This window comes from Dermacentor silvarum, chromosome 9, assembly GCF_013339745.2.
Source record: "Dermacentor silvarum isolate Dsil-2018 chromosome 9, BIME_Dsil_1.4, whole genome shotgun sequence".
NCBI classification, from domain to species: domain Eukaryota; kingdom Metazoa; phylum Arthropoda; class Arachnida; order Ixodida; family Ixodidae; genus Dermacentor; species Dermacentor silvarum.
In genome coordinates, this window is record NC_051162.1 from 151,982,247 (window position 1) to 152,002,649 (window position 20,403).

Here is a 20,403-nt window from a genome sequence, read left to right on the forward strand (position 1 = left end):
GAGGAATCCAACTGTACTTTAGGGAGTAGTTGATGATATTAAGTAGCTCCTGTGGAGATACGTCGAATAATCTTTTTAGCACGCTCGTTGTTATGCCATCTGGACCTGGAGCTGAGGCAGGCAGCAGTCTTACAACGTACGCAAGCTCTTCAATCGTCACATTTATAAAACTGTCCTCGGATGCAATCTTGACAAAATTCAATTGTAGCTGAGCTGTAAAACGGTTTTCTAGTCCTCTGGCAATTTTTTCCAATGATTCTGATAATTCTTTAGGAGATAGGATTACTGAATCAATATTTACTGGCGTTGGTATAGCCTTGCGAAACCGAAGAAACCTAATAAGCGCTTTTTTATTGCCACTCTTCAACAGAAAATTATATCGTTTTTCATCATAATTACTTTTTGATAAAGATACTGTTCGTTTAAACATAGCTGCAGCATACGTATAGTTACTACAATTTGTAGGGCATTGGTTAAGAAGAAGTTTCTTCCACGCAGCCTTTCGGCGTCTATAATCTCGTGCACAGTCAGAGTTCCACCAGGGACAGCCAGAACTACCTTTTGCTTTCGATACTGTAAACTCAGATTTTTTTTAGGGTACCCTTCAGAACCGCGCAAAGGCGTATAGCTTTAGTATCTTTCTCCATACCTATCAAAGATGCTAACGTGGACTGTAACGTTTTCTTAAATTTTGAATAGTCCACAAATACATGTACGTCATTATCTAAAGAAATTAAGGGGCAGACAGTATCCATCAGTATAGGACGGTGATCACTACTTGTGGCGTCATCAACGACAGCCCAAGATGAGGATGATAAACTTGAGCTAGCAAATGATAAGTCTAAGACAGAGCGCGACTGACAGCGAACAAAAGTTGCAACTTTAGTATTTAAGCAAGTAAAATTGTTCAAAGAAGTCCAATCCCACAAACGTTTCCCGGATGCATCAGTGCGGAAGCCCCACGCCACATGATGTGAATTGAAATCACCCGTGAACAACGTGCAGTAGGTCAAGGTGACCTGAAGTGTAATGACATCTTGTATCCCAGCAGGGAATTAGGTATTGACTACAGAAAGTGGTGCGCAGCCTGGAAGTGTTATCTCTAATACTAAAATTTCGCATTCAGGAGACGTATTCTGATATGAAATTTTTGCTCTATGACAAATTTTAGATGAAATGAGCGAAGCCAACCCGCCACCTCGGGAAGGCCTATTCAATCGAAAGCAACGATAGTTTCTTAAATGAAAATCTTGACCAGCTGTCAACCATGTCTCTTGCAACAGTATAATATCAGGAGTATGTTGGGTAATTAGATATAATAAATCAGTAGTAGCAGAAAGTATTGACCGGCAATTCCATTGGAGTACCCTAAGGCACCCTATGTTGACGAAAGCTGAGCAGCAGCCACTGCTTGCTCCAAAATGCTCTCTTTCAGAAAGTCTGTCCTATTAAGGGAATTTTACGCACACTTTTTTGTTTTGGAGTTAGTAGGAGAATTAGGCAGTTTGTTAGTAAGAGATCTGGTGCGTTTATGAGTCCGAGGGTCCATGTCTACATCCTGATTGCCTAGCGACTCTGATTCCGAGTGAACTTCTTGATGAAGTTGTTGTGAACATGAAGCCCGCGCTAAATCTGTGCTCGCGGAGGGAAGTGATTTCGGCAATTGTGATTTAGGAGTCTGAGAAAGAGTGGAGATCTGATTTTGGACATTACATTTTCTTACCGTCTGAGATATCTGAGATTTGCGTCGACAGTACTTGCGCCAATGAGTCTGTCAGATTTCCTAGAAGCTTTTCTATTGCTTTTTCTACAGCTTTCTCTATTACGTTTGTGATCGTCTGGGAAAAAGATGAGTCATTACTGAGTGAGTGGCGGGCTGTAACTCCAGCATATCCCTGTGTTCTGCTCTGAATTTCTGCAAGAGCTTCTCGACGAGAGCAACGTCTCCTTTCTATTATTTCAACTACTTGAAGCTCCTTTGATCTTGCGGGGCAGTTAGAATCGTCAGCGGGATGATTTCCATTGCACAAACAGCATGATTCATCTGGAGATGTGCAATTGTTGTCACTATGTTCATCCCCGCATTTACGGCAACTAGTGGTTGAGCCAACACTTGAAGCACTGTAGTGCTCGTGGGGCTAGGGGTTCAACCCTGTAAATCAATGGCCAGGCCTTAATCTCTGATGGGCGAGCCCTCCCTGCAAACGTTGCGATAACTGTTTCAGTAGGGACCTTCTTGTTGTCGACTACCCTTGTGCATCGATAAACAGATACTACACCTGCCGGGGAAAAATGTCTTAGATTTCTGCTGGACTTAGACTTACATCTACACCACGGACTAGGCCTTTGCAGCAAGCTAAGTGAGGAGGGATTTGACTGCTCACCGGGTGCGAAGCGAAATTAGTGCAGTTTAGCAGATCTTGCACACAAGCCTGGTCCGCCGACGAGCAGAGGATCGCCCCTCATCCAAACTGTCGAACCTCGGTGATTAGCTGGAAGTGATTGAAGACTGCCCGAAGTTCTGTTTGAATGGCTTTCGGATTATTTTACGGATCACCCCCCCCCCACCCCCCATTTCTGGGTACCAAAGCCACAGGAACGCTGCTGGTTCCGCTTCGAAGAAACAGCTCCACCGGTATATCCTGAGGAGGAATGGAAGCAGACCAGAGGGAGGCCCTCTGGTCTGGAGATGAGACAGACATCAACTCGAAAAGAACCACGACTTTCATTCAAAAAAGATGTGAAATAAAACAATAAATGTAAGAGAATAACCGCCGGCTACTTGACAGCAAACCCGGAAGTAGGCTGAGTCAGGGCTAGGCGATCTCGGGCAAGCACACTCTCTGGAACGGCAGGCGATGGCGCAGCACCGGCTGGTCTTCACACCGAGAACCGAGAACGTGCAGCTCCCGCGTCCGTCGCCATCGTCTTCTTCCACAGCGGGCTGCATTACCGCTCATCATTCCAGCGTATAATTTCACTTCTCTTCTGTCGTCGCAATGAGGAGGCCGCGTTTACGGGGGTATCAGCCATTGCTCAAGGGGATATAAGCCATTCATTGTTATAAGTGACGAACAGATTTAATTTTGAAGCAATATAACTTCGAAGAATCGCAAGCGACAACAGCGACGAGCAGAGAATCGTACAATGCAACGGAAGGAAAAGTAGAAGGAAATGGCAGGACTTCTTTCTGGGGTTTTATGTGCCAAAACCAGTTCTGATTATGAGGCACGCCGTAGTGGAGGGCTCCGGAATAATTTTGACCACCTAGGGTTCTTTAACGTGCGCTACAACGTAAGCACACGGGTGTTCTTTGCATTTCGCCTTCATCGGAACGCGGCCGCCGCGGCCGTGATTCGATCCAGCTATCTCGTGCTCAGCAGCGCAACGTCTTAGCTGACTGAGCCACCGCGGCCAGTTGGGGAAGGACAAGTAGTACGAAAGCGAAGGAAAAGTAGTAGGTGAGGTACGCACACGACAAGCTTCGCTTACCCCCATTTTCTCGACATGGGAAGGGCTGGTGAGTTTTTGCTTCCTTTATTTGTTCGGGGTGTTCGTTCCGAAGCGCTTGAATAAAGTAAAGTCGAATAAGAAATCGTCAGCCCCCGGAAAATTCATCGGAAAATGGCGGTAAGCGAAGCTAGTCCTGGGTGCACCTTGTGTTTGATGGTTATATGTTTCTTGTGAGTAACTCGACCCTGACCAAGGGAAGGTCAGGTGATCTGCTCGGCGTTGGCAGAGTACCGCAGCATCAGCGGCTCGCACCGCAGGATTGGCCCGTCGACGACGCGCCCTTTCACGAGCGATCTCCCGTCGGCATTAGGCGACAGATGCCTGTTGTGCGGGGCTACGCACAATGCGCGACCGACCCATCGATTTTGCGAGACTGAACTGAACGGAAACGAAGCTGGCGCAGCACGCGCGAAACCCTTTCCTGCCCTTTCCTTCCCCAGCAGAAGCGAAACGGCTCTGATTGGCTGCGCACGTGGTGTGAGCGCGTGCCTGCGCAGCTGGCACCGTGCCTAATGACTAAGGCGCTGGCGAGCTGCCGCTGGAGCCGGAGATTTAACGTAACATCGCTGGCGCAGGATAGCGTATACAAGCTCCGCTTGAAAGGCGCAGCTATTCATCGTGCTGGAACTGAAACGATATCCTGCTACCTATCATTCAACCCATGCTGACGGGCACATTGGTTCGGTTTCATGATTAAAACGTGCTGTCCGACCAGTTGAAGACATCCCAAGAAGACGACACACGCAGAGTGCTAGTCATGATCTATCTCATATGCGCCTCTAACACAATGGTTAACTTTTCAGGCACAGAATATTTTCGGGTGCACAATGTGAACCTATGGATCAATTGGAGAGGATATAAACATTCACTTCTGTCGACTCGACTCTATTTTCGAATGAACACGAAGATACAATGCACCGTCAAATGAAGTACATCCGTTTCTAAAATTCAGCGCCCTTCCACTATGCGAAGAAGGATAACCAGCGAAGTGGTGATGGGATGACTATTGTGAGAACTATATTGATTTGTATAGTTATTGCTATATTTATTGAATAAAGACGCATACACGTAACTTCGTGGTTGTGTTCGTCTTTTATTTTCTCTCATTCATTACCACAGTAACCATAGCTTTGCGGTCGCTGTGGTACACCGCGATCGGTTGTACTGCGATGCTAGACAACAAATCTCGTCGGTTGTATTCGCCCGCCGTCGCCGCACATATTCTCGCTGCTGCGGCCGCCGACGCTCTACACGGGATCCTTTGTACTTCTTCGTCGGTAAGGGAGCAGCTACTCGATGGTCCTAACCCGTCGGGCCGCTGTGCGTTCGACGGCATCGGCTTCCCGTCGCTTTCGCTCTCATTCGCGGTGTTGTTCACGCCGGCACTCTTTGAGGGCACGTTATTTTTGATGCGATAGCGTTAAGGGCCCCGTGTCGCGGAAAATCCCGCGTCAGCGCCGGTGTCCATGTCGGCGTCCATGGCGGAGAAAATTATCCCCAACCATCCCGACCGCGCAGGCCCTCCGCGTCGCGCAAGGTGTTAGCGAAGGAGAAAATCCTCCCCAACCACCCCGACCGTGCAGGCCCTTCGCGTGGCGGAAGGTGTTAGTGAAAAAAAAAGTAATTTCTCACAGTTAAATCCGTCAGAAAAATGGTAAAGTATGGCTTAGCCACAACCTACAGACATGGTCGTGTCGGATTGTAATTTGAATGCACGAGAAAACATAATTCTGTTACGAGCAAACTCAAACACAAACCCCTTTTCCAGCATTTCTACCATACCAACATCGGCGCGCTCGGGTAGGGTACTTGCGAAAATCATATCCAGGTGGCGCTCGCATCCTCGGCAGGTAAAATTGGGACTTTGGAAATTATCCAAAACGCCTGCCTAATGCGTTTTGGACACGCGCGCGCATGGGGACATCAGAAAACAATTAATGAAATAAAAAAGGGTCCTAGGGCCTTCACATTTTAATAGGATAGGATAGGAATAAACTATTTGCCCAGCGGTTAAGGCTGTTGGTGCCCGGGGCTAGGCTGCCAGGGGTCCATCGCCGGAGAAAAATCTTTCGAGATCCTCGGCAATGGCCCTGGCCCGCTGGACGGCCCACTCCTGGTCCTCGGGTGCCTCGCTGAGGAGGGCGGCTTGCCATCTCTCAGCGAGGCGCCCCTCTTCAGAAGGTCCTGCTGTTATCTTCCCCCTTCCTCTTGGTCCTTCTTCTTCGGGGCGTTGACATTCCCAAAGTATATGGGCCATATCAGCCCGTTCGTGCTCGCACCACGGGCAGCCGGGCGACGGGTGCAGCGCGGGCCACAGGCGGTGCAGGTGATAGGGGTTGGTGAAAGTGCCCGTCTGCAACCGCCTCAGGTCGACTGCCTGGGACCTGTCCAGCCGCCCGTGGGGTTGTGGATATGTCATACGTTCTTTCCTATAGTGTGCAAGAACCTCTCGGTACGAGGCCGGAAACTCCTCGATATCACAGTCGGCGTCCCCGTGGCCCCCAGCTCCGTCCGCCGCGATTTGGGTTGTGTTGATAATTCCTCCGCTGGGGTCCCGCACAACAACGGCGGCTGCCCTCTGGGTGATCGCGTCGCGGCGGGTAAGTTGCCTCGCGACGAGATGGGCACGCTCGTTGTGGTTGGGCGGGATGCCGGTGTGTTTTCAGCCGTTAGTATTGTTGTTGTTGCGGCTGTTGTGTTCTTTAGTACCAAGCTCCCCGACGTGCGCGGAGAACCATTTGAGGGACTTGATCGTAATCCTGCCGGACACGAAGTCTCCGGCTCTGGCGTTGAGCATGCGCACCACATCCGTGGACATCCAACCTTTGGTGTAGTTCCGGATCGCTGATTTGGAGTCGCTTATGATCAGTATCAGGCTATCCTCCGTACCTCCGTGGAGTACCGCGAGACATTTTAATATAAGACGACTTATATTGCGTCTTCCCAGCAATGCATTTCTGCTTAAAAATGAAGCCGACTTTAAGGGGATCGGTGTAAGCTTGGTCTTTGTAAGCTGGCTTTCCCATGTTCTGTGTTGCAGTAAAGCCTACTCATGAAGGAAAATGCAATCCGAACGGGGCCCAAAAACACTATCGCGTTTCACTCTTACAGGGTCCCTAAACCATCTCAGATATTTTTTGAACATTTCAAGTGAACACGAGCATCGAGTTTAGAATTCCGTCACGATCAACGATGCCAAACGCTGCAGCGTTTGATTTGTATAGTTATTGCTATATTTATTTAATAAAGACGCATACACGTAACTTCGTGGTTGTTTTCGTCTTTTATTTTCTCTTATTCATTACCACAGTAACCATAGCTTTGTGGTCGCTGTGGTACACCGCGATCGGTTGTACTGCGATGCTAGACAACAAATCTCGTCGGTCGGCCGCGGGCACGCCACACAAAAAAAAAAAAAAAAAACAATGGCGTCTTCCTCTCCTGGCCTTTCCGGTATCGCCAGCGGTCGTCACGATGTCAGCAGTCTGAATCTGGTGAGGTCGGCGGCGATGACGATGCCCATTGGTAAAACAAGAATCTATGACTTCCGGTTTGTCTGCTAGCAGATAGGCGCGATCCCTGCTCTTCCTCGACGTGTTGCCCGCTTGTGCACCCTTGCGAATCGGTAATTACAGCCCGCAACGGAAGTGCCAAATCGCTCGCGTTCCACAACAGTCGTGCTTAGCGGTCTGATTAGGTGCGCGAACAGAGTGCGACAGTGTTGGCCTTTCCAGACGTGCGCGCAACACGGCACGCTTCGCATAACACGTGCCGGCACCACAGAAACAGCGGGTAACCCAGAAACGCTGAGTCCAAGTTACCGGCACGCTAACTCGCCGCACGCCGTTTGCCATTCGCGGGCCGCCGTTCAACAGCGGTTTTGCTCGCGAGCAGCGAGATTTCCTTGCCGTACGTAGAGAGGATGAAACCGGGGCTCATTTGTGCGGCAGCATCACCGCCGCTGATCGCTCGATGGCGCCGATATCGTCGCTTGCCTTTTCCGGTTCCCTTCAAAGCTAAAGCGGACGGCGCTTCGAAATGAATTACAGACGCTCACAAGCCGCAATATTTTGTTATCGTTGTTATCGTTCTTCGGAATAATTGTACACAAAGACGAAAAATACGCTGATATTAGCGGCGCCGTCGGCTGCGATGCGAGCACAGCCGAGCCGGTCGTCTCCCGTCGGTAGCCGTTGCAGCTAAGCTGCAGCCGATGTTTTCGTTGTCGGTGGCGGAGGCGCGCAGCTTCGCGGTCATCGATTGGCCCTTTGATCGTGCAGCGGGCGGGGCGCCGACCGAACTACCGTCTACTTTGGACACCTCTCGCGCGGTAGACGTTCTACGGCACTGGAGGCCGGTTCGCCGTCGGTATATGTGCCACTAGCGTGGACGTGCCTTAGCCGGAAGTAGGCGGTGTTTTGAGAGGCGCGTTTGCGATGACGTATGTCACGTGACATTTCGAGAAGCACTCGGCGAGGAGGGGAGACCAACCGACGAGGAGACTAGCGAAGGAAAGAGCGAAACGAGCGAGGGCCGTTTTTAGATCGTCAAACGCGTGTAACTCCGCTATTACGGCACCATTTGGAAAAATTATCGTAGCTACGTGTTGGTTGTAGACTCATGCACAACTGCAACACCACAACTAAATTTCGACCTCTGGGTGGTTTAGGAGCCCTTTAAAGGGGATGCTTAAGCGTCCTCCACTTTTTCTTCAGAGCGAACTACGCGCGTCATATCAAGTCCGAATTGCAGCTGCTGATAACGTCGCTAGGGCAATGACTACATCAGAAGGTAAAAAAAAACGGAGACAACGATTGGTGGGTAGGCTATGACGTTTTATTTTCTTCTTCAGCCCCTCCAATCGGGAGCGAAGCAGCGCCGCCGGCGCACAGATGCTATGGGGAAAGATAAAAATTTATCCGATGCGACTTGGTATACGGACGGCAAAACATTTTGAAAACCTAGCCATATACAACTTCGCTATAAATGATTCAAATATGAGCTATCACGCAACCCTGTGCTTAGATGAGTGTGTCCGCGCAGAAGTTATACACAACTTCTGAAACGCCAACGCTGCTGCGCCTGCGACCAGCGGTTATGTACATAGCAGATGAAGCGAAGTTTCACGACGAATTTCACATAAAGATGCGGTGCTATAACGCTGGATGTTGACTGTGTCACGTTTGACACCGGACAAATTTCGTCGCTTCGGCGCTGATAGTTAGGTCCATGTGATTTAGGCTATAATTTCTCAGTGGCAAGCGAAACCTTGCTACACTGTAAAAAAATTCCGTAATTTTACAGACGAATCCTACGTAAAAATACAGACTCCAGTTCTGTTTCGCAAAAAACGGAGGGAACATACGTAAAAAAACGGACGCTACTACCGTTTCTTGAAAAAAACATAGCGTGTCCGTAAAAACGAAACGCATGAAAGACGAGGCTCAGCGTGCATATTCGGCTGGACACTATATACAGATCTACAGAGTGTGCTTATTTATTTGATTCGCTTTGAATCAGCCGGCGAATAACAAAAAAAGACTTTTCGTGCGGCTGCTGCGCTGCTTGCCACATTTCCTCGAGCGTACTACTGCTTCATTGTATTTATCCATGGGTATAAACGAGTGCTAACATCCATTGCATGTTATGGTGTGGCGGTAGCTATATATGCTAGTGCCGATTTGTTCGGTGCCCTTTTGCTTTTCTACTCGTTTGCGGAACACCACGGACAATTTTGTGCCAGCATCGGAGCCGCAGAGATTTTGACAAGAGATCGTCGCTCGATTGCAGGTAAGCTTGACTTCAGCTTTGTCATATCTGGCGCGTCGTGTGCGAAATGTGTGTATTAGTCATTTCCTGTCAAATTGTTACGATGGGTACAATGCAAGTTCTTTGTTGCTCAACGACATCGGTGCACAAGCCGTACAGTGGCAGGAAAACCTCGTGCTCCCTTTGTCGTCAGTGTGCTGCACAACTCTAGACTCGCTGTACCGTGCCTGTGTTTGCGATTAAGCATAGGGTCCACCAGCTGCTAGTTCTACATATACTGTATATGTTCGGTGCTGTAGTGCGAGCTTGTTACGAGCTTTTTTTTTCTTTTATAGAAGGAAAAAAAGAAAAGGGGGGGGGGAGATAGGCCTTGCGGTGTTCACGTCAGACGGGCATAACATCGTAACGTGCCATAGCGTCACACTGCGATGTTTATTGTAGACACGGTGACCTTGCACGCGTGCAAAACTGTTAGTGTTCACGCGAGAATTTTACAGGCGTCTTTGCATAATGGGGTGCATATGTAATAAGTTGAAGTACGATGCCCATGTCACCGTTTTCCAGTTTACCGAGAGGTGCAGCCGTTTTTTCTTACATGCAGTCGGTCAGCGATTTATATTTTGAAACGGTTGAGTTTGCATTGTTTTCAATTGTGGGAGCAAGGACTGCAGAAAACTTGCTGCCTCTCCACTGCTACCGCTCTTATAAAATTTATCTGCAGTAATATTATTAGCATTGTTTTGTATCGTGCATTGTATTTATGAAATTGAAATAAGGTATCTATACCTTCAGAGGAAGTCACCCAGTTGATAATTCCAAGCTTATCAGTCATCCTTCATTTATGAAGTCAATCATTTCATATGTAAAACTAGATTACACTTGCATCAATCTTACATAATGCTCATATTTAAAATGTGTCAAAGTATACTGGGTTGTGTGCTTAGCACATACAGTTAAAGGTCAGCTTCTACCTTAGTTTTTTTTTCCTTATTCGTTGCAGCTATTGCATTTTACTCCCAATCAAAAAATGTGCCATGGGCAGGAAAAGTCAGTTTATTAATGCATGCTGTTTTATTCACAAGGATGGGTACATACGAGTTGTGTACAGAGGTGAACATAAATGCATGAACTGCAGCTTCCACAGGAATGTGGAATTACCTACCCAGGTGTGCATCCTGCAATTCAGGACTGCAGCCTCAACTAGGCAATGCGAATGCCGAAATGCATTCCACTTTGCATGCCGTAGATTTCAAAGAAATTCCAATTTTTTGAACCACGTGTTGCATTAAATTGGGACCTTTGCATAGCAAGTGTGTTCGTTCATTTGTGATTGGATGTGCAAGTAAATTAAATATTTCAGGCTATTAAACTGGGAATCATTCAGAGAGTGGGCTTTCTTGAATAGCGAAGTTGATTGCTGTATCTCCATTGCAGCCACATGAAGAATGTCGGCATGCCGTCTTTGTGTACAAACTTTCTCCACGTTGCCAGCCTACTTCAATCACTACAAGTACCACAGCAGTGTGCTGGGTGGTGCCCTCTGCCCTAGTGAGCCTTGTGATGCTGTTTTAAAGAACTATGAAAGCCTGAAAAGCCATCTCTTCAGACATCACAGAAAACGACGAAAAGAAGAAAATGCAGCTTACATCTGCCCGGTGATCTCATGTGAAGCAAGTGAACTGACCCGCACAATGTTTTTGTCGCACATTGCTACACACTTTAGTAGTGGCACAGACTCTGTCACATGCCCTTTCACAGGTTGTGTCAGTGTGCTGACGACAGCTCAGTCATTCAGAACGCATGTGTCAAGATACCACAGTGGCACTACAGATGCTCTACAGCACTTGCAAGGGCCAGATGCTGACATTGAAATGGAAGCAGGAACTGCTGAAACTGAAGAATCTAGTCTGTCCATGAGCGTAGTGCGAAGCCATGATGTAGAGCCTAGTAGCAGCAGCCATTTCGATGAGAACCTTTTTACTGATAATTTTGCACTGTTTCTTCTGAAACTTGAGAGCCAGCATCACGTACCTGCTAGTACTGTGCAAAACATTATCAAAGAGATGCAGAATCTTCATAGCCTGAATCGTACTTTGACTTTACAAGAGGTTTCAAAAGCTGTCTCAAATGATACCCTTGCTGCTGTAAATTCGGCACTTTCTATAGACCCTTTTGGAACTGCATCTCTCGTCCTCAACTCATCCTATTCTAGGCACAAATATTATAAAGCAAACTTCTGTTTCGTGCCACCTGTAGAGATCACCCTGGGTATGAACAAGCAGAATGTAGCATCAGTTTGCTGTTATGTTCCAATTGAAGACCTGATATGTTTCTTGCTCTGTCATGCACCTACTGGTCAACCCAGTGCGTCAGATGGGTGCTACCATGATTATATTTTCTGCCAGCCTTTCAAACAGTCCGATGAAAATGTCATACGCATAATCCTGTATCAGGACGAGTTTGAAATTGTGAACCCACTGGGCTCATCAAAGGGCCATTTCAAGTTGCTTGCGGTGTATATGACCCTTGGGAATTTGCCACTGTACTGCAGGTCGCGTGTAGAGAGCATGCAGCTAGTGATGCTTTGTCGCCAGAAAGACGTAAGAGAATTTGGGCTCCAGAAGGTTTTACAGCCATTAACCGAAAGTTTAGTGATGCTGGAACAGAAAGGACTGCCAATTAATGGAGTGAACCACCATGTACGGTTGGACTTCGTAGTGGGTGATAACCTTGGAAGTCATATGATTGGTGGCTTCACCCAGAACTTCAGCACATCCGCATTCATTTGCCGTTTCTGCCTTTTGACTCGTTTAGAATTTCATGAGAAACCACATCTAGTTGGGGAAAGGCGGACCCCAGAAAAGTATATGCAGTCACTTGAACGGCTTGAAAGCAGTAATGAACAGAGTGACTGTGGCATTGTAAATAACTCCCCGTTTCATGTACTGAGGCACTTTCATGTGTGCCGGTCAGGATTGCCTCCATGTATTGGACATGACCTTTTTGAAGGTGTAGTTCGACATGACTTGCCGTTATACATTCGGTATTTTGTCACCAAGAAAAGGTGGTTTACTTATGAATATCTGAACAACAGGATTTCTACTTTGAAATACAGCACTCATGACCTGCGAAACAAGCCAGCCAAGGTGCCCAGCCAAAGTGACAAGCTTGGGGGCCATGCAATTCAAAATTGGACGCTGTTAAGATTGCTTCCTTTGATATAGGCACAAAAGTGGCCGATACAAATGACCCAACTTGGGAGCTCGTGGTCAAACTCATGGAGGTAACCGATCTCATTATGGCACCAAAAATAACTGCAGCTCAAGTTGCATATCTGAAAATTTTGACCGAAGACTACATAGTGTCTCGAAGTATCCTGTTTCCCAGTGCCAAACTACGGCCAAAGCATCACTACATGCTACATTACAGTGAACTTATTCAGGAGTTTGGCCCACTCTGCCACGTGTGGACTATGAGATTTGAAGGCAAACATCAATATTTTAAACAGTGCATACGCAGTTCACGAAACTTCAAGAATGTCACAAAGACATTGAGCGAACGACACCAGCTTTATCAATCATTCCTGGCTGCCCGAGGTTTATTCCGCACTTCTCCAGTGTTCACAGACATGAGCCAGGATGAGCAAACAAGGATTCAGAGTGAGGTTGTGCATTGTCAGATTCGTGAGCATAGTGTCCTGCTAAAGAAAGCCACTGTGGATGGTTGCATGTATGCAGTCGATGACTATGTTCTTGTGTCGGGAACAAGGTTTGATCCTGTGTTTGGTTTAATAATTGCCATTGTGAAAAACATCTCTGCAGAAATATTTCTGTTAGTTAAGTGTGTTCGTTCAGCATGCTTGCCAGGTCTCTCGTTGTATGTGTTGCAAAGTTCAGCTTGCACAACAGAACTCCTATGCCCTTTTGAGCTGCTAGACAGGACAGCTTACCAGCCCTACGCTTTCAATGGTGCCACTGTTATTAGACTGAACTTTTCATTTCCTGAAACGCTGTGAGCACTATCAGGCTGGTTTTGCATGCTCAATTGTGTATCGAAATTCTGTTGTTATACCTCACTGTGAAGTTTGTTATAAAAGTTGAATGAAAAAGCATGCCTTGCAATAGCAAAAAAAAAGTTTGCCTTGTTGATAGGGCTTCATATAGTATTTTAGTCCTACATTGTTTTACTGCAGACACTCGATATACAGCAAAGCCACTCAGTATGGTACATTATACAGTAGAACCGTGTTACAGTGCAGTTGTTGATACAGGGAAGACCTTCACTATATTGGTATCTTCACTACAGCTTTAGTTCACCATTTTGCTTTTCTGTGACTACGATTAAGCTTTGCCATGCACAGTGGGTTCTAAAGGAGTGCAAGTTTGCTACTTGTTGAAATGTAGTGCCTATATTTACAGAAAAGTTCTTACTGTAGAAAGAATGGTGAATGCTAATTCCAAGCAATCCTGTTAATGCACAAATCGTTATTCAAGGTGACCAGACAATGGCAAAAATCGCTTGCAAAAGGAAAGCTTTCTCGGCCCCATATTTGCAGGCTATCATTGCATGTATGGATTCTGCCACCATTTCTGTAATAGGAAAGCATAGTTACCACTCTGATGGGACTTCAAAGTTCAAAGCAGCCAGTGTGTGCATTCAGGCATAAATTGTAAATTGAAATGGTTCGCTGAAATAACCATGGTGAGTGCAAGTATTGTTTACTCCCATAATTTTCTGAAAACTGTACTTTTGTTTATGGCACAACTACCCACGGTTTCATATATCAGTTTATTCGTTATGACCATCTTAACTATATCAATTAAAAAAATTAATGGACACCTGTCTGAGTGTAATCACAAGCAGTTGTAGCAGCACCAGCAATGCCACCACCTTCTCGCCTTGCAACGTTTCTATATAAATTAGTTTGTATATGTGTGCTTACTCGTGCTTAAGCAACGCAGTATTTCTCTTCAACACAGATGTTCCCTATATGCGGCTTTGCTCTATCAAGATTCTGCTGTATCATACTAGAAAGACGGCTACTGTTGTCGATGTTCCAATATTTGTATCAGTTTATAGTTGTACTGTCAGAGTAAAATATAAATTGTAGCCTGCAAACTCTGATATAGTGCTGTCTTGAAGCAAAGCGTGCTTTGTGGTATGCTTGTTATTATGTAAAAAACTCTTTTCAATTGTTATGTTAAGCCAAGTTGCATTTCTTGTGTGAATTGCCGTGTGAAACTTGCTTGCCCAAGTAGGCAATATTGATATCAACTGCTCTGTATGTGATGTTAGATGTACTGGACAGTCTGTACTCTTTTCCATGCCCCTGGGCTTGGAGCATGTAGTTGCATTGTTTGCTTTGCAACACATTTGCATTTGTCTGTTACCTGGTGTTTTGTGATTTATACTGTTAGATGGAACTTACAAGTTCTGAAAGTTCCAGTTATTTGGTGTGGCAGCTCGCATAAGTGTCATCACTGACCAGTGCAGTGAATACTGTAGGTTCTTCGCTATACAAAAGTGTTTCTTGATGCTTCTCAACAAGCTTCTCGCCACTGCACTGCAGGAAACAGTCCACTATGCCACTTATTAAAATTTGGAGTGGCGATCAAGTGGTGAAAAAGGTGGCTCATGCTACCACTTTAGCAGAGGTGCTTGTTCAGGCAAACGAAAAAGGAGTCTGCAGTTCTCCAAATGCAAAGGTAACGTCATTATTTTGTCATAATAGCTACTGTTCTGTAGCCACTTCAATATTTGTGTGTTAGTCGGTATGTAATTTTGGAAGACAAAAAAATTTTCTGTAAACCTCTGATGTATAGCGCTTCTGCACGCAAAATTTGTTTATTCAGAATCAGCCCTCAGTTAATATGCTACATTTTATATACCCATGGCATTCATTGCGACATTTTCAACTTCTGTTATTTATATTTCTATCCACGTTGAATAACCATTAAAATCTTTTTACGTCAAGCACATTTCATGTCTATTGCACTAGCGATTACATGTATCTTTTCATTTTGTCATTTGACATTTCAAGGGTGGCTCTTGTAGCTAAAGCCTGTTAAACATAGACATTGATGCTGTAGTGTGTCATGCTATTGGAAAATGTGATCTTAAGCAGGTAAGAAACTTGGAGGATGGGGCTGCCTTAATGATATGTTACCATGAAAAGTGTACTAGTACTTGTCTCCTATTCTATAGAGAATCATGTTTAAGGTGATGCTGCATTTTGCAACATTAAAATTGTTTACACAGGTAAACTATTTTTCTGCTGTAAAGGTGAAAAATAACTGACAGATCGGAGTGGTGAATTAGGAGTACGGTTGTGTATACATGCAGCATTATTAGGTGCGTGCTGTTAACTTTTGGCAGTACTTCTAAAGCTATGGTATCAACCACTGTGGTAATGCATCCGTCTCGGAGGGGAGTTCACAACGTAGCTGAGAAACTTGGAAGAAAAAGGGCTTGCGCACTTCAACAACAGCACTGTTCTGTTCTGCACCACTCCAAAAAAATGAGTACGCATGCACGAACAATGAGAACACTAAGAGAATGCCACAGTTTAAAGGTGCATGGCTGTATTCCTTGCTTTGCTCTTCATCACTTTCCATCTTTAAGCGAAATGAAAAATCTTTCGCCCAGCATAGCCAGCCACAGTGGGCATGTTCACTTGTGGCTCTTTCAAGGCCTAATAATCGTGGTGATAAGCAACTGCAGATTTGCACCATTTCAAAATTGAAACCCTGACATGTACATTATAATGAAATACATTTTGCACTTGTACATGCAAGTCTGCCAAAGCCATGTAAGGGTGTAAGGGCAATGCCTTAGAATAACTTAAGAGGTTTTGGTACTGCAATACAAGGTGAAGAAAAGGCCTGTCAAGTTCTCGGGAAAGAAAAAGTAAAGAGAACGGGGAAAATTGGGCGAGTTGGTTTCGATTCATTGCAACAGGTAGTGGCAACAATGAAGTTAGAGAAAGAAATGAATTGGAAGAGTGCTAAACTCCAGCTACATTTTATTCACAGAAATCGTTTCCTTGAAAAGTAACAAAAACTGTGCTTCCAGCTTTCACACATAACAGAAAAAGTGTAGACTGAGAAAGAACTTAAAAAGATGAATCGCAAAAAATGGATCACGGGAGTAAGCTAAAAATGAGTACCTTATTGCTGACATCATCGTGACATCCTACTTATAAATCAATTATGCAACACTGTGCACATGCTTAGCCTTTTCTAACGTTATTTCACTATCCAAAGGTGACGGAGATGTCTGGCTGGAGCATGCACTCCCTCCCTCTCTCTCTCTCTTGGCCTTGCATTGCAAGAGTTGTCGTCACGCTGGTTTTAATGCTGATGTGCTTTCCAGCATGAAAATCTGAGAGCACGTTAGCTGGTAGAAGCATACCACAGCTAGAAACCAGGGAGTGCATGCAGCAGCCTGACAGCTGTGTCACTTATAGAAAGTGAACCCGGTTAGAAAAGGGCTAAGCATGCGCACAGTGTTCCACAATTGATTTGTATGTAGCATGTCCCCAATAATGTCTACGTATAAGGTTCTTATTTTTAGCTTATTCCTGTGATCGGTGTAATTTTATTTTTTAATTATTTCTCTCTTGATCTACTCTTTCTCTGATATTGTGATATGCAAAAGCTGGGAGTACAGTTTTCGTTTGTTTTCAATGAGGCGATTCCTGTGAATAAAATGTAGTTGAAGTTCAGTGCTCATCCTGTGTTTCTTCGTCGTTTGCAGTACTCATAACGATCAATGTACATAACGATCAATACACATAACGATCAATGTAGGTACCAACAATATCTGCCATGCAAGATATGAATTGTCAAGTTAAAAATGGAAAGCTTGAGTATTTTTCCTTTCTGAAACATCAGGACATTGTGGAAGCTAGCTTCTGTGAAAGATTGCTCAGCTGGCCATGTTTACCTGGAAACAGGAGAACTAAGTGCAAGAACCTAAAAGCATCCATTCACTTTGATAAAAAAATGCCTATTCAGAAGAAATTGTTAGCCCTCAGGGAGCCTGGCATACAAGTGAAAGGCATAAAACGCAGCCAGCTATTGTCATGTGTGCCTGCATGGCATTCAGTTGCCATAAGTAGCAAGCCACTCTTCTACCTGTAACAGTAGTTTGTGATCTACAGCAGACTGTAGTAGTATGTGCTGCTGTATGGCATCAGACAATCTATGCACTGTGTTACAGCATTGGCGTGACGTTGGAGAGCACTAGTACTGCTTACAAGGAGCTCTGTTGGAGAACACTGAATATTACTTTGTTTCATATTGTTTTTCTACAGGTTTTCTTGAGAGACTGGACTCAGTTAGATGAAGACATCTTCAAGGACGTATTGGAAGAACTTCCACTTGAAGAGAGAGTATTCATTGTGGCGGAAGTAATTCCACCAATTCCAGTTGACCAGGCTGTTCCAGGTACTTTATTTTTAATCAGTTACCCGAATTGATTTTTAACTACACCATCTGTGTTTTTTTTAACTCGTGCGCAAGTCCAAAACTCTTACAAGGAAGGAATAGGAGCTGCAAGTTGTTTCACTGGCATGACTAGGCCAATAACAAAACAGTAATAGTAGTGTGCACTGAAGTGACTGCTAGGCTCACATGTTCTTTTTGGTAGCAAATGCTTACACCTTGAATACCCGACGGGAGACCAGTGTTGCCGTGTTTGCTAAATATTTATCAAAATGGAATTCTAATTACAGTAAGTGCATTTCTTTATCTAGATAGAAATAACAAACACGAGGCTGCCCATTCAAAAGCATGTAGCCTTAATTGATGAAAAAAGCTACTTGTCACACTTGTCTTGCATTGCCAGGTAAAATCACTTTACTTGAATTCAGTGTTTTATTTTGCACGTATGATAGAGAATTTTTTTCACTCCTACAGGCAGCTCCGGGCTAGATGATCTAGTGGAAACCTTCCACAGTGCAAACACTCAATTTAAGCTTGAAATTGATAGATTGCCAGTAAGTGTGCAAACTGCCCTTGAAGCTAACGGACCTCTTCCTCCAAGAGAGAGGAGGGAATTGGTGAGGTCCACTGTTGACCAGCTAACAAAATTCTGTTCGAGGCCAAGGCGGGAACTCATCAAGTCTGTAGCTTCAGCCATAGTGCTGAAATTTCCCAGCGCACTGCAAGACAAGGCAATAGGTGGCCACCTCCTCGGTAGAGGTTACGACTCTCTTTTCCAACAACTGGAAAACAGAGTCGAGAACATCTACCGAGGAAAGCAGCCAGCCTCGCCTTCTAACGAGAGAAACACCAAAGAAGAAAAAGTGGTCCTATGGATGCATTGATTGGCAACCGCGAAGAAATTGGAGCATCCACAGGACATTGAAGAAAAAATTAATTTCTTGAAGCAGGAGGGTAGGAAGAGCTGAAGATGTCAATGTGCCTGTGGCACTTTATATATGGGGGAAACATATCCGGAACAGAGAAACTTGTAAACAGTGATCCATTCCCAACCACAACCAAGTGAAGAAGAGTGGCCTCTTCTATTCAAAAGGCCATTTTTCTACCAACATTCTGACAAGCTCCTTGGAAAGGAGTAAAGGCAAGCACTGACATTTTATTGTGATCAGGAATGAATGTTGTAGTTTAAAGGGTAAGCTAAGTAGTTGATAAATCAAGGCTGCACTACACGCATGCATATTGAACACATTGATGGCTTAACCATTTACCGTATGTTGTATTATAAGGGTGCCCCAACTATCGTGCAGTAAGGTTTAAAAATATGCAAATACTACGTAGCTGGACAGAACCAAGGTTGTTTGCTATCGCTTGGCGATACTCAAGATTATTTGTTGCATCTGCCTAATTACATATTAGTCTTAATTAATCAACTTCTCAGATATTATAGTTAGGCAAAACGTGTCAATGAGAATTGTAGAGCAACATGGAAAACTGATACAGCATTTTGTTGCTCAATACGTGCTACGTAAGTGTTTTTCCGAGCGTGAAAGAAGCCAACAAATACACGCAAAGTACCTTGAGCGTCCGTCTCGCATGGCAATTGATGTTGCTCCACAATATTCTCGTTAGCACTTTTCATTGAATTATAATATTCGAGAAGTTTAAGACTATTAGGCAGAATGCAACAAATCTTGAGTATCTCCAAGCGATGGCAAACAACGTTACCTTGGTTCTGTCCAGCTACGTGGTATTTGCATATTTTTAATGGTACTGCATGTAGGTTGGGACACCCGTATATGGTAATCATTGAACTTTTTCATAGTTTATAGCATAAAAAATATCATGGCATATTACTTGTAATCTGTCATGTCTAGCAAAAAAAACAAATTGTAACATTGGAAATAATTTAAGTTTTCTTCTTTCAATGTATGACATAAGTTGAATGTGTAACGAAAAAAAGCTAGTAAACAGTTTATTTTTGAGAAATTTTGCACTTGAATGACTGCACGAAATTTGTGAGCGGGTTTGCTTTTTTGTTAACCTGAAAATGATACAGCATGAAATATGGTTTTCTGTGGGGAGCTTATTTTACTTGCTAGAAGAACTTAGCACGAGTGTTTTTACAAGCCATAAAGTCTCTAGCGCTATCACTGTCATGAATATGTTGCACGATAAAAGCACTGGCGGTACAATAAACATCCATGTTGCAAGATCAAATGACAGCAGCAGAAATAAACCTTTTGGAAAAAGGCGGAAGCCATTCTTAGGTTGCATAAGTATCCTAAAGACTTCACAAAGGACAAATTAACATAAAAGTATAGTGTTGCTTACGTTCAATCAAGGAACATCAAATTATAAAAATGTTCTGTGATGTGCTTTTCTAGCTTTTTTTTTCAACTTTTTTTCTCCAGGTTTTGAGCTATTAAATTGGTTTTTGTATCATGACAAAACATTGCCGTACCTGCATGGAATATTATACATGATGGGCAATGACATTTGCTCATAAAATTGCAACTGTGTATTTATCAAATTGTGATTTGTTCTTTTTAAATAACAATTCCTTTGCTGAATAACCCCATTTTTTTTCTGATGCAGACGTGTGCAACTTTTTTCCAAATGTAAACATTGTTAGGCATTTCCTTCTCGAAAAACAGATTACGTATGAGACACAAGGAAT

The 20,403-nt window shown here is 44.5% G+C and overlaps 1 long non-coding RNA gene across 1 annotated transcript; it reads left to right on the plus strand.

The window, feature by feature from the left end:
- The first annotated feature begins 12,539 nt into the window (after positions 1 to 12,539).
- Positions 12,540 to 18,485, plus strand: LOC125940459 (uncharacterized). The gene is made up of 3 exons (XR_007463676.1): positions 12,540 to 14,987; positions 17,597 to 17,729; positions 18,201 to 18,485. It is a non-coding gene; the product is annotated as an uncharacterized LOC125940459 (long non-coding RNA).
- Positions 18,486 to 20,403: the final 1,918 nt, after the last annotated feature.